The sequence below is a fragment of the Phascolarctos cinereus genome, unplaced genomic scaffold (genome assembly GCF_003287225.1).
Source record: "Phascolarctos cinereus isolate Bilbo 61053 unplaced genomic scaffold, phaCin_HiC Scaffold_5;HRSCAF=322, whole genome shotgun sequence".
NCBI lineage: Eukaryota > Metazoa > Chordata > Mammalia > Diprotodontia > Phascolarctidae > Phascolarctos > Phascolarctos cinereus.
The window spans coordinates 381364411-381373362 of record NW_027555958.1 but is presented as its reverse complement, the minus strand read 5'-3'; positions in this window follow the sequence as shown (position 1 = coordinate 381373362).

Below are 8952 nucleotides of genomic sequence, written 5' to 3'. Positions count from 1 at the left end.
TGAAAAAGCTGCTGCGATAAGGAGAACATCCTGCAGGTTAGGAATAGAGCCCATCTTCTGCTCTTTGCCTGTAGTTCTACTTTGTATGGTAGGGGTTCTTAAGCATGGGTCCATGGACATATTTTAGGGGGCATGTGAATTTGAATGGGGAGTTACATCTTTATTTTCACTAACTTCTAACTGAAATCATGATTTCCTTCAATTAATGGATTTTTTTAAAAGCCACTTTTCTGAAGTGGTCCATAGGTTTCAATGGACTGATAAGTAAATGACAAAAGAAAAGCTAAGAACCTCTGCTCTAGGGCCAAGCGGAAGTAGTCTGGTCTCTCTCACGTGGCAGTCACTCCAGTACTTGAAGACATATCAGTTGCCTCCTAAGTCTTCCCTTTGCCAGACTAAAACATCCCTAGTTCCTTTAGCTGACCATCGTGACGTGACTTGAAATATTTCACCATCCTGGTTGTCCTTTTCTGGACACTTTCCAGCTAATCATTGTTCTTAAAATGTGTCTAGGATTGTACGTAGTGCTTCCAGTGGGACTGTCACCACCATTACGCTTCTCTTAATGCAGTCTAAAATCAGGCTAGCTTATTTGACTGCCATACTATACACTAAAATGCCCAGACTTTTTTTTTTTTCAAATGAATCATCCATCTATGTCTGCCTCATCTTGTACTTGTGAAGTTGGTCACAGTTTGCCATGATTTCTTGGGTGCTACTCACAACCACAAAAGAGAAGTGGGTCCTCATTGTGAAGAATTGGCTCAGATACAGGTCTCTACACACCTGGGTTTTGCACCATAAAGGCAAAAGGGGCAATAAGAAAACCTTTCTAGCAGGAGGTATGTAGTAGAAATAGCAAATAGCACTGGATTTGTGGGCCTCAGTCCTGGTGTGCCCATCACCTTGGCCAAGTCACAACCTCTCGAAGCCTATTTCCTCATCTGTAAACTAATACCTGCCTCATAGATACAGTGTGAGAATCAGATGAAATGTGTGAAAGGGCTACATATGTATAAACTGCTATTTTGTATAAGATTCCATTAACATTCTTTGATGCCATGCTCCTAGTATGTGAAAGCGACCTGACCCTGGAATTCCCAGTGGAGTCCAAAGCTGTGGCAGGGTTTGCCAAACTGGAAAGGCTCCAGGTTGGGGTCCTAGCTGAACACTGCTCTACAAGGACTTGCCTAGCTAAATAAGGAGAGGCTTAGCACCAGAAGGTTGGCCACTAGGTGATGAATTTTTCAGTCCTGGCAACCCAAGAAACAAAAACACAAAACAGCACTCAGTCCTACGTGGATGTTTTCTACCTCCATGATGACATTCATGGAGTTGTGGATAAAGGGGCAGAGAAGAGTGTCAGTCCTCAGACCCTCTGCAAGTATTAAGTTGTGGCTAGTCCATGTGCAGTTTTTGGCCAGTGAGTACTGGAGAAACCAAATAATATCCTCATTAACAGTCTCTGAAGAAAACCAGACAAAAAGTAACATATTGGAAGAACACCTCACAGGTTCTCAGCTGTGTAAATAAACTGGAAAAGTTTGTTTTTATCCAAGAAAGCACCAAAAATTATAATGGGATAATGGCACTATTAGCAATGAGCAAATTCAGCAAACAGACCTGCAGTTTATGCACCAATGCTTGCAAAGTTTGATGCATTAACTACATTACATGAAGACATTCACTGACAAGACCCTCCAGATTAAACATCTTGATCCCCAGCAACTTCAAAGCATAGCTCAGGTGCTTCTTCCAAGATGAGCTCTTGCCCCAGCTGCTATAAAGTACTTTCTCCTCTTTTGATGACTTTGTATTGTAGATGCTTTGAGTTTACTTGTGCACATGTTGTATCCCCCAGTGAATAGTAAACCCCTTGAGGGGAGGCACTTTTGCTTTGTCTTTGTAGCCCCAGTACCTAGAATAGACCTTGAATATAGATAGTATATAGGTGCTTAATAAATGCTTATTGAATTGAAAGTAGACATGATGAATATGGCAAAGAATAAAATCTGGCCCAGGACCAAAAATGAAGGAAGCCAATGGCTGGTAAACTACTTAGACGCTTCACACCTGTATGTTTTGAATCTTTCTTTCAAAATGCCCTGAGACCTCCCTGGAAAAGTGCAGAATAGCTGGCAAATGTTTCAACTAATATAAAAAATATGTCATCATCTTTCCATCTAAACTCAGAATCTTTACCTTCCTTCAAGGCTCGATGTGTCACTTCCTCAGTAACTCCTCCTCTGATCCCTCTAATTGTTAGGATTCTGTCCTTAATTTTTCTTTGTCCTATGCTTACCTATGTACATCCTGTATCCCCCAGCCCTAGCCTCCAAGAATGTAAGCTCCCTGAGGGTAAGGATTGTTTTGTAACCACAGTACTTGGCATAAGGACAGTAAATGTTTGAATTGAATCCATTCTTCCAAACTTTTCAGTTTTTTTAGGATACCACCACCCTCCCAGTCACATAGATTCATAATGCTGTAGTCATCCTTGATTCTTTGATTTATCCTTGATCCATTCCCTGTATCAAATTAGTTGCCAGATTTTATTTATTCTACTTACATAGCTGATACCCTAATTTAAACCAACATTGCTTCTTATCTGGGATATTATAGTTGGTCTTCCTGTTTCCAGTCTCTTCACTCTGCAGTCAATACTTCACTCAGTTGCCAAAATAATCTTTCCTATCTCCCCTTGTAGAAGGTAAACTCATTGTGAGTAGGGATTGTTTCATTCTTTGTACTTACATCCCCAGCACCTAGCAGGCACTTGATTCCTAAAGCAGAGAACCATATGTGTAGTAGAAGTAGAGGACCAAGTTTGGTATCAAGAAAAAGTGGATTTAAGTCTTGCCACTGACACATACTAGCTGTGTGACTGGTCAAGTCACCCAACCACTCGGTGACAAGCAACACTCTTAAGGCTATAAGCAGATGAGTCACCGATCCAAATCAGTGGAGGGACCTTGCACATGGGGAGATCTCTACACAGATGAAATCACAAGTCCCTTCCCCTCTCCACTCCCCAAAAACATTTCATTTGCCATATACCATAAATGGCTCCCTCTTTCCACTAAGATAAAACAAAACTTTGTGGTTCTCCACAACTTGGGTCTAACCTTTATTTCCAACGTTATGTCTTATTACTTTCATTCACCCTATGTTTTAGACCAATAGCTTTCCTTAAACTAAAATCTGTGTATATTTTGTGAAAATGGGCAGCGCTTTGCATCAGTGACCCCAAGGTGCTCTTTTCAACAAAAGCTCATCCTTTTAGTATCAATATTCTGCACTGATGTTATGTGATTGATGATCATAGGACTCTGCTATCTTAGAAGACTCAAAATTGCAGCTGATGTAAAAGCCATTAAAATGGTATGGTGTTTTGCTCAGTCGCCCATAATTATCCTCAGAAGCTGCAAAATTCTGTTTTTCTTAGGCCAAAAAGTTCATTTCAAATAAATTATCTCAATTTCTAAAAAAGACCTGGGTTACATGAAGGCTGTGGGATATTACCAACGATGTTTTGAATAGGAGAAATGGCATCCATCAATCAATCAGCACCCACCCGAAGCCCTGGTGACACAAAGACAAAAGGGAAATAAATAGGCCTTGCCCTGAAGGAACTGACATTCTGATGTGAGAATTAGAAAGTTAACCTAAAGTAATTCCTTATCTATACAAGATGTGGTGGTTTGGGGGACACCAAGGCATGGTCAGAAATGGAGGAGGTGAACCAGAAGAGAGAAGTCATAAAAACCCAGAAAGGTAAGCGTATCTGGATATCAGATATATTTGGCAAGAAAAGGAGCCATTTGGGTCATTTGAAAAGGGTGCAGGTCTGAGTGCTGCATTATCCATAAATATGTTAAACAAACAGGAAGGCCTTTAGCATGCTGGGTGGATCCTCTTTGGAGGCTATGATAACTAATAAAGCAAAGGAAGGAAATAGCTAGCACTTCTGTATGAGGTAGCTGTCTCAGTGGGTAGATTGATGAGCCTGGAGTCAGGAAGACCTGAGTTCAAATCTGAATTCATACGTGTACTAGCTATGTGACCCTGGGCAAGTCACTTAACCTCTGTTTGCCTTGGTCTGCTGGAGAAGGAAATGGCAAACCATTCCAGTACCTTTGCCAGGAAAACCCCATGGACAGTATGGACCACAGGGTCATGAAGAGTTGGACACAACCAAACAGCAACAAGCACACTTACAGTGTGCAAAGTACTTAGACGTGCTATGACCTATACCACAATATTAATTCCCATTTTACACATAAAGAAACTGAGGCTGAGAGGTGAAGTGACTTATCGAAAGACACAGCTAACAATGTCTGAGTTAGGATTCAAACTCAGGTCTCCTTGTCTAGGCGTAGTGCTCTATCCTTTATGCTACCTAAGTGCGTAGGAAAAGAGTGGATGAAAGCCCACTAGCATCCTCTGATTCCTCCTTGTTACACGAAGGGAACCTCGGGTTCTTGGAGGCTGTACTATTGGAGCCCAGGCTCCAGCAGGCCCGGACAACCTAGAAAGGCTTCAAGTTTGAGTCAGTTGATTAACTGCACATCTGTCATCTGAACATGACTGCGTGGCGAGTTTTTCCACTCACAGCAGCTCTCGAAGACCATCTCCTACACTATCCATGGACTGAAGTCTGTGCCAATACAGGGAGTACCCACATGAATGGCATTAGAGGTCTTTGAAGTACTACTCTCCCCAGACGAGAGTACTACAGAAAGAGGAGCCCATTACTATCAATAGGTCTTTAACAGTATCAGCAAACGTCCTCCCTTTTGTGCTTTATGTTTGGTTAACCACAGAGGTTTGTTAGCCAGATGATGTTCACAGCTGTGTGCCTTTTCAGTTTAACAAATCATGGAAGGAACTCTCATTATTTAGAACCAATCATCAGAAAGTTTTCTAAATGAAGAGAATCCCGAGGCTGAAGTGCCCAAGAAGTAAATGGTTTAAGGTTTCAAACCGAACACGACACACCTGGGCTGAAAGGAACAAAACCAAGATTGAACTCAACATGCTGTTTTGACTCCCAAACTAAATGACTAGGCAAACAAGGCAACAGCCAGGAGGCTGTTTGTGGTTCCTATCTTTGCCCAGGTAACTAAGTTCCTTAGTCTGAGAGGCGATGCGCCATCAGAAAGAAGACCAGCCACCTGCTCCAGCCTTCCTTGTCTCAAGATCTGGCCCTCTGTGGGAGGATCCTAAGGGTTCAAAGGTACCTGGGACTGGTGAGAGGGCGTCATTTTGAACATGCAAAGCGCTTGCAAATTAGGAGAGTACAGTGAAGGCTACTGATTACGGTGCGTATTCTTCCCTTGCATTACAGCACCCCCTGGTGGCCTGATGTTTTCAGATAAAATTGATGGCTCCACTCTGAAAAACCAGAATACTGATGATGCAATATACTTCCCACTTCCTTGACAAGGAAGTAGTGGAGTCGGGGGCATAATAAGACATATGCTTCTTGGACATGTCCAAAGCTGGAATTTGTTTCGTTTGACTATTCACATATAACATGATTAGTCTGTCCAAAGACCAGACCTGTTATATTTTACCCCATGGGCTACTCTAGTATCCTGAAAGGATTGTGGGGTGTCTCCTCTCCAACCTGGGCTCAACCTCCCACTGGTTGTACTCCCCTCATTTTTAGAGGCCCAGAGACTAGTACCCCAGTTCCATTTCATCACTTTACACTAGATGAGTTTTTACAAAGGGCTATTTACTTCAGATTAGTCACCCTAAGTTCTGCTTCTTCTAGGCTCCTGCCCTAGACCTGAGCTCCTCAGAGGTCAATGCTTGGAGTGCTCCAACATCCCGCTTCTTGGATCTCCGTGACTCATGCTCCAATCCCTGCACCCGTGATGGAAAAGTAAAAACAAAAAAGCCATAGGCCCAGGCTACTTTCTCAGGACCATAAGGCTAAAAGTAGGGAGCCAGTGAGGGAAGGAGGGGGACCTTGGGCCCTCCCTCCTTACTACATGGTGTTACCTGACAATAACAAAGGAGTACTTTACCCTCTGATGCAAATATGAGGGGAAAAAAATCTGAGTTGCTGAATCAGGCCATTTTAAAAACATCAACTTTTGTGACAACCTCTATATACTCGATGCCAATGTACCTCCATTACCTATGAATGTATAATGTTGTTACATGTGATCTTAGGTGGGTGATGAGCATATGGTAAAGCCCCATTTCCCATGTTTGTAAGGAGAGTTTTCTTTTTCTTTTCCCCAGTGGGGGCAGGGGAGATAGAAAGGAGAGAAAACAGACATTTGCCCATTTTTTCAAAGTTAAAATAAAAACTGAGCATTCCATCCTGATAGTGACATAGCGACAAGCCATAATTCCAAGGGACTTATGATGACACATTCTACTTACCTCCTGACAGAGAGGTTATGGACTCAGAGTTGAGAATGAAACAGATACTTTTTGCACAGGTCCCATATAGGAATTTGTTTTGTTTGACTCTGAATATCTGTTATAAGGATTGTCTTTTTCTTTATTTTCCAATGAAGCTGGGAAGGAAAGAGAAAAATATTTTTGTTAATTAAAAAAATTGAATTATAACTAAATAAAACTGATGGTTCCAGTCAGTCACCATCCTTGCTATTTGTTTATTGGCCAATCCTGCTAAAAACAAACCCCAGAATCTACCTAAATTCTTTTGTTTTGGGGCACTGGAAAGAACATTGAATCCCTTGGAGTCAAAATGACCTAGATTTTAATCTCAGTTCCATCACTCACAAAGTGACCTAAAGTTTGTATTGGGCTCAGTTTCCATATGTCTAAAATGAAGATAACCCTGGCACTACCCACTTTACAAGGTTGTTGTAAAAGCTAAATGAAATTCAGTAAACCTTCAATTCAACAAATACTGTCAAATATGGTTGCTGGGTCAACTGGTTTTGCTTTAATTGCCCTTTTTTGGGGGGGGGCAATCAAGGTTTAGTGACTTGCCCATGGTCACACAGCTAATATGTTTTTTGAGGCTGAATCTGAATTCTGATTCTCAGGGTTCTATCTTCCATGTTGCCTAGCTGCCTTTGTCTCAGAGTGAGGAAATATTTCTAGCATGCATGTTGGCAAATTTGTAACTGATAAGCGCTTTAATAGATTTTCTAGTTACATGTCCTGTTATGTAAAGATCTGCTTTGTTGTTGCTGTAGGCTCAGTGCTGGCACTGTTCCTGGGGAGCTGGGGTGGGTTGCATCCCATTCCTGGACTAGCTACTCATCTCCTGATTCACTCCACTTAAACAATTCAGACCATGGGAAAGGCATAGGAAGCTGAAGAAGTGCCTGGGAAGGGTGATTAAAAGAATCAAGGGGTTGTGTGAAGTTGGTTTGCCCTCTGAACATTCAGGGTCTTGTAGGAATCTTAGTAGGCCCCTATGTGGTTCAGTGGGTAGAGTGCTGAATCCGGAGTCAGGAAGACTTGAGTTCAAATCCAGCTTCAGATGCTTCCTAGTTGGGTGACCTCTGGGCAAATCACTTAACCTCCCCCCTGCCTTGGTTTCCTCATCTGTAAAATGGGGGTGATAACAGCACCTACCTTCCCAGAGATGTTGAGAGTGTGTGGGATGCGACTCAAATTAAAAAACACACTCTTAGAGGTATTTCAAGATAGGAACAGAAAGTTTATTTTTATTTTCTATTCTTGAGAATAGGGTGTCCCTCCACCAGTATGCTCTGATGAGGGGAGACAAATTACAGAAGCAAAAGCCAGGTTAAATAACCCTAATGGGAAAAGCCCCCTCCCACCAACTGGCCAATGTTTGGCTCACAATCTAAACGTGAAAATCTACCATAGAAACAGAAACAAAACAAAGAAACAATATACATATCTATATTTAGCCCCTTAGTTTGCTGAAGTAATACCAAAGAAGCAATTAAAAATGTTCAGTCAAGCTAGATGCTGTGCTGTTGTGGCAAGGTTGCCACTGTAACTGGAATATAGCAACAGGTGTTAACAAAAAAATACAGGGGGTGGTTTCAAGGGTTTCAGGCTTGACAAACTTTAACTACTGAGATAACAATGGCATAAAAGTGGTGATTTCTAGCAAATTGAAACTTAGGCCTGTTGGGCTGCTATGCCTGCCTTGAGTCTCGATACAATTTCTATCTATTCTTCTAAAAAGGCTTCACAGGACCCCTTATCCCACTCAACAAGAACCATTGACCCCCCCCAAGAAGCTTCACTTCTAAGAGTTCACCTCTCACAAGAGGATGAGATATTTGTAAAGCATTTTGTAAACCTTATAGTGCTATTTAAATACTAGCTATTATTACCATTATTATGGCAGAAGAAGCTAAAGCCATTGGACCTGAGTTCCCATCCCAGCTCTGCTGTTTCCTGTGTGGCCTTGGGCAAATCATTTTGCTTCTCTAGGCCTTAGTTTCTTCTTTGTGAAGTAAAAAGTTGGGGGAGGAGTGGGACTTCATGATATCTCCTCACTTTGATGTTGAGAATGCCCTCTGACAACACTTGGCTTTCTGCCTTGGCCAGAAAGGAAGTGATGAATGGAATGGACTATGGCACTGACCCCATGGGACAGCACTTTGATTCTTCTGGTCCCATGAAATGTAAAAGCAAGAAAGTTTGTTGTAGCAGAAGGCCATCTCTTTCCATAGTCTAGGGTGGTACTCTGAGCTCAGATGCCTGGTTTGTTTGTTCTTTGGTACTATCATGCCAATCAGGCTGGAATTCAGAAGAGATTAGGTCTGGATATATAGATCTAAGAGAATTGTGGAGAGATAATAGAACATATGGGAACTGATAAAATCAAAAGACAGAGAGAGAGAGAAAGAAAGAGAAGAGAGAGAGAGAGAGAGAGAGAGAGAGAGAGAGAGAGAGAGAGAGAGAGAGAGAGAGGAGAGCCTAGGACAGAGCTGAAGAATACAGTCTCACATAAGGGGTGGGACATGGATGATG